The sequence below is a fragment of the Pteropus medius genome, unplaced genomic scaffold, assembly GCF_902729225.1.
Source record: "Pteropus medius unplaced genomic scaffold, Ma_sr-lr_union100, whole genome shotgun sequence".
NCBI classification, from domain to species: Eukaryota; Metazoa; Chordata; class Mammalia; order Chiroptera; family Pteropodidae; genus Pteropus; species Pteropus medius.
In genome coordinates this window covers 7,844,974-7,851,084 of record NW_024349224.1, presented here as the reverse complement: position 1 = coordinate 7,851,084, position 6,111 = coordinate 7,844,974, and positions in this window count along the sequence as shown.

Below are 6,111 nucleotides of genomic sequence, written 5' to 3'. Positions count from 1 at the left end.
CACATCTAACATTGCACTAGAACTTTGCAAGAACCCAGGGGAGGCAGGGCAGGGCTGATTATCATCAGGTATCCCGTGGGAAACCTAAACTTCAAGAGGACTAAATGGCTTACCCAAAGTGACACAGGGACGTGGTGGCAGACCCGGGCCTGCACACAAGTCTTCTGATCTAAAGGTCAGTGTTCTCTGGTCCAAGAAAGCATCAGAGGTGAACTAAGAAGGCTTCATGAACTGGACTTTACTGCCTGCTCTCTGAATTGAGATTGGGATGAATCTCACATTCTCATTAATCAGCAGCAAACATTGGTAGGAGTTTTTAAACATCTGGTTGTTTTATTTGTTATTAAACATACTGACTGTTGAGTGAAAGAGAGAAACCATCCTACACATCTGTCCATTGCGGCTGTTTAAAAACAGCTTTGCCGACATCTATCAACTTTATGTCAAACTGTGCGATTTGTCACTGATGCTGAATTTGCCAAAAGAAAAGTGAATTTGATTGACAAGTCCCCAGGGTTTTTCTCTCTTCCTTTTCAATATTCCAGATGTTAAAAAAAAAAAAAAAAAGTTGGGTCCACCCCCCAGGAAGGCTTATCTGCCTGTGAAAAATGTGCTGAAGGAGCTTGGGGGAATATGGTTTCAGTTTTTGTAGAAACTCTGCCTCCAAGAGACCCCATCTCCTTGATTGGTTCAAATTAGCCACTATTTTCAATTGCAGCCTTTCAAAGGAGCCATCTGCTTCAAGGCCCATCTGCCAGGGGCTCTGTTGTGGTTGATCATTAAAAGTATTTGCAGCTGGAGGTTGGCGGGGCGGGGGGACTTAAACGACAAAAGAAAAGTGTCCCTAAGAGTAAAAGTAGAAACCAGAAACAGACTTCTAGTTATTTCCACTCTTAGAAAGCGAAGGAGTTAAAACTTCTCTGAAAACCCAGGAGAAAATTATTCTCAGAAGACAGTATGGCGAACCATAGTGGACATGGGTGGTGTTGGGGCTTTCCACCATTCTTCTCCCTTCTTTGGTAACCATATCCAAAAACACCCCAGTTTACATTGGGGGGTTTACCTCTTTCACATTGTGGGTACTCTTGTAGAGATAGTAATAATCTACGGTAAATGGTGTCCCAAGGATCAAATTAGTTAATACGTACGTGTTAAGGGCTTAGAACAGTCTGGCATGTAGTAGACGTTCAGTAAGTGTTAAACGTTTTTATTTCTGGCAAATCTTGTTGCCAAGATACTCTAGAATTGAATAGAGGCTTCTGTGACCTACCTTGACAAAGCTGATAGCCGCCCCCACCGCATCCCCACGCATCACAGGATGTTGCAATTGTCCACAGCGACATGGCATGTTTCGCTTTATATCCACCAGGGGGCGCTCCCTGGGTGTTAGTTGGAAAATATCCTGCATGACTCAGTCTTCAGGGGACTCAGGATCGGGGGTCTCCAGCCCTTGAATTATCAATTACGCTGGAAGGCAGAGCCTGAATTTCTCAGATAGAATTGGCGTCCCCAGCATTTGGCCCAAATTGGGCCAGGGCCACACCCTATATGTGGCCCTGTCTTGGTACCAGGTCAGCGGTTCTGTAACATTTCCTGGGCACCGGAAGCATTTCCTGAAATCGTAGTTGGCCGAACCTTATCTTGCCTTAGTTTGTTTTGCCGGCCCACAACACTTTGGGAGGCCCTACTGCAATCTATTTTGGCAAAGAGGGCCCTATGCTCCCTGCCTTCCAAGGGCGCATGGCCAATTCTTGCAACTTTTTCACTGAGCACCTACTATGTGCCAGGCACCATTCTGGGCTCTAGGTTTGGCCCACAGTGACGTGCTCAGTCAGCAGCAGAGACAGGGCTTGTCCTTAGGCCTTCAGATGGCACATCTAATACTGACCCCAGAACCATGGATGATTAAATTCTTTTTATTAGAGCCATCGCGCTTCATTTCCTGCCACTCTTTCTCCAATGTGGTTGTTCCGAAGTCCGGGAAACTGCCCTTCACTGTTCTCATTTCTTCCTTGACTAAATAAACCCTTAAGGTAACAAGCAGAGGGAATGAGGAAATATAGGTCACATCTCGTCTGGGCTTATAAAACCTGTGTATATAAAGCAGTATAAAAATGCAAGATTATTATACTGCTTCCTGGGCTAAGTAAAAAAAAAAAAAAGCAAACTTTTTTCTTTTACTATAATTATTAGACATATTTTATAATAACTATATCATGGCTTATAAATAGTTTCTTTCAAATAATGTCCCTACTTCCAAAGAGAGAGATCTTTAATTTGCAAGTTTGCCTTGTCTGATTTATTTCTTATGTAGACGCCCTACTATTTAATGTCGGCAGTGAGCAAGAATTTTTCAGTTAAAAAACCCCTTGCCCTCACGGAGAGTGCATTCTGTTAGAGCAGGCAGACAAAGTGTCAAATACAAATATAAGAGGTTGGATAATGACAGGTGCTCAGGAAAAAAAATAAAGCTGGGGATGGGGATAGGGCTGAGTGAAGACTTGAAGCGGGGGAGGGAGGGAGCTGCTGAGGCATCCCAGACACAGGGGACAGGAGGTGCAAAAGCTCTGAGGCAGAACATTCTTGAGGAACAGGACTAGGCAAATGTAGCTGGTGGGAGGGGGCCATGTGGGGCCTTATGAGCCAGCGTGAGGACCTCGGCTTCTATTCCAAGAGAAATGGTGAGTCACTGGAGGTTTGAGACAGTGGAGGGACATGTTCTACCTGGATGAGTCTGGCTGCTGTGTGGAGAATAGACCAAAATTCTAACTGTGCTCACTCGAATTCTCTCAAAGCCTAGAATCTTCATCATTATTGCCGTTAAATATTCTACATATTAATAACAGTTGCAGAACTTGGCTGCTGCCCAAGATCGAGCTCTGAAAACCATTATATCTGGGCCCAGATGGACAGGAGGTGGCACAAGCCTGAAAACCAAGTCTCAGAGATAGTCACCATCCTCAAGCTCACCCAGCACACCAAGTCACCATAGCGACAGCTCCGACACCCCATGACACTGAGGTTCCCAGACTGCCTTGCTTCAGACAGTCTTGGGGGTGGAGGGGAGAGGTTCCAGCCTTAGGCCTATTGCATCAATTTCTCTGTTTCTAATGTCAAATGAATTTGGAAAATACTGTTTTAATACAAAATCTCCTCGTTTTATGGAGCCCTAAATGTATCTAATTATCTCCTAGTGTACTGTAAAATTTTCAAAAATATCTTCACAAAATGAATTCAAATGCACTTGATCATACATTATAAACACATTCCAAAACAGGAGCCTTAGTAGTAGAAAAGATGGGGAAGGTGGAGGCAAAGTTAGTGCCCTAAAAATTCCAACTGACTCTCTAGGAAAATTGGCAGACTATTATTTATACCAGCTCATGCTAACTCCAAACTTATACCAGCTCATGCTAACTCCCGAGGGCCTATCTGTATCCCTCTCATGCTGTCATAGCTGTGAGCTTAGAATTGGTTTCTGGCATCTGGGGAAAGCAAGCCTGTCTGATTGTCTTAACCTTTTGACGTGCTTTGCTGGTTGCTGAACAAAGGGAACAGAATTGGGGTTTATCCAGCTTGCAATAAACAAAATGACCACCAGGTGGCAGCAAACACCGAGCAAGCGAAGTCAATCTTTTGAAAAAACTGTAGCGCTCACACTCGCAAATTTGAACAGCAGACCTGGGATCTGTGACGCTGGGAGAGGGAGTGCTTAGAATTCTGGGCAACCATAGCCAAATTATGCTGCTGCTTGTTAAAAAATGTATCTAACTTTCAACCTGCCTATGATCCCCCACTCCCCAACATTATCTGGAATGTTGATTTTAAGAAAGCTCTTTACTAGACAGAATCGATGAATTAAACCATTTCTCAAGGAGGCGGTGGGGGGTGGATTTTGCCTCCCAGGGGACATTTGGCAACATCTGGAAATATTTTTGATTGTCACAACTAGGGGAGTGCTGCTGACATCCAGTAGGTGGAGGCCAGGGGTGCTGCTAAAAATCCTATGATGCACAGGGCAGCTTGCATGATAAGGAATTGTCTGACCTAAAATGTCAATGGTGCCCAGGTTTAGACAACCTGGATTGAATCTACAAACAACTGGTGAAGTGAAACAGGGCTCCTTGGGTCTCTTCTCTCAGTCCGGCCCCGGCCTCGGCCCGGCCCCGGCCCAGGTCTGGTGGAGAAACAGCACTCATTAACGCTATGGCACTGAATTACATGAGAACACAGGAAAACAGCACCGCCCCCCAGGAAACGGACACTCTGCGAGGGCTTGAAGGCTCACGTGCCTACATGGCCGGAGAGGTAATAAAAAGGGGTGAAGGGGGCCAGAAGAGAATAAAATGGGGTGGGGACTGTGATTAGTTGGAGAATGATGACTCTCAAGAGGCTTGCTGTCGCCGTAGTGGGCCCAATGGTGCCGGACCTTTTGCCTTGAGGAATGGAAAGGGGTGGGTGACCTTTGGAACAGTCCTTGAAGGATGTGCAGAATTTGGGAAGGTGGAGCAATAACAGGCCAGGGGGAGCATTTCAGACAGGTGTGCCCCAACCGGGAGCTGCAGACTGGCCAAATCTGACCTCTGACCTTTGTTTGCTCCACGCAATCTTTTTCCCCCGCCTCCTCTTTTAGTACAATTTTAATTGTAGTAAAATATACACAACACAGAATTTTAGCCATTTTAAAGTGTATGATTCATCGAGAATATTCACAGTGCTGTGCAACCGTCACCACCCTCCATCTCCAGAACTTTTCCGTCTTCCCAGACAGAAACTCTGGCCCCATTAGGCAATAACTCCCCACCCCACCTCCCCTCCCCAGCCCCTGGTAACCTCTATTCCTTCTTCTATCTCTATGAATCTCCCTATTCTAGGCACTTTATATAAGTGGAATCAAACACTATTTTTCCTTTTGAGTCTGGCTTATTCCAGGAAGCATAAAGCTTTTAAGTTTTCATATGATCTTTTTAAAACCTGGGTATTTTACATAAGAATCTAGATTTCCGTTTGTCCTAAAAATTTACAAGGTCTGGCCACACTGAACCGTCATCCCACAGAACAACAGTGGGCTGGCACTGACCTGTGAGTGCCCTGCAGAGAGATGCTCTGAGGACAGCATCAGGCCACGGGCTGGGATCCTCTTGAGCATTTCACCTTGTGACCTTGTGTATGTCCCGGTTTTCTATCACCAATCATTGTTTTTACTTCCAGAAGAAATGCCTGAACTCATTCGCATGTCAAAAAAAAATCAGAACATGGTTGGTGAGACCGAAGTCCCTCGGTCTTTTATAGTGGTGGGTGACGGTCCCATCTGATACTGTCGCACTTTAAAATCGGCATTCGCCTGGTGGGAAACCACATAGCTTTGTTTTAGTAGTGTTGACTTTCTATTGAGTACCTACTATATTCCGAGTATGGCGTCATTTAATCTTTGTAATCCCATTTGATGGATGAATACGCTGAGGCGCAGAGAAGCTAAACACGTTGCCCAATATCACACAGGTGGTCGATGGCCTAGCTGGAATTAAAAACCCGGGGCTGGCACACTCCACGCCTCCACCCTCTCCCCTTAGCCTTCCCGCTTCATCGGTGAGGAGTCATGACAAACGTCCTTCCATACCACACCGGGAAATTGTGGAGAAGAAAGCCATTACAGGGAGAAGCATTCCATGATCCACTGCCTGGGGTTCTCCCTGTAGAATGCAGATGCCTCTGATGGAAGAAAAAATGCTGTCAGCACCTCGGCGAGGAGGCTTTTCTCTAACTCTGCCTGTCTCTGCATGCCTTTGAGAAGAGATACGAATGGGGAAACTGAGGCTCCAAGAGCAGAACCAACTGGCCTGAGGTCAGACCCTTGAGAAGAGGTGAACCCAAATGAGGACGCTGATCTCCTGAGGACAGTTCTGTGCATTCCTCCTGATCTGGGGTGTTTGTACATTCTACACCGGAAACTGGGGCTCAGGATCTAGGATGGACCATTCAAAAAAATTTACCTGCCAGCACACTCTACCTGCTGAGCGTCAAAAAGCCCAACGGAAACTGGCTTGAGTGAAAGAATGCAATCACTTCTGAGCTCACCTAACTGAAACTCCAGGTGAATCCTGCTCGGGC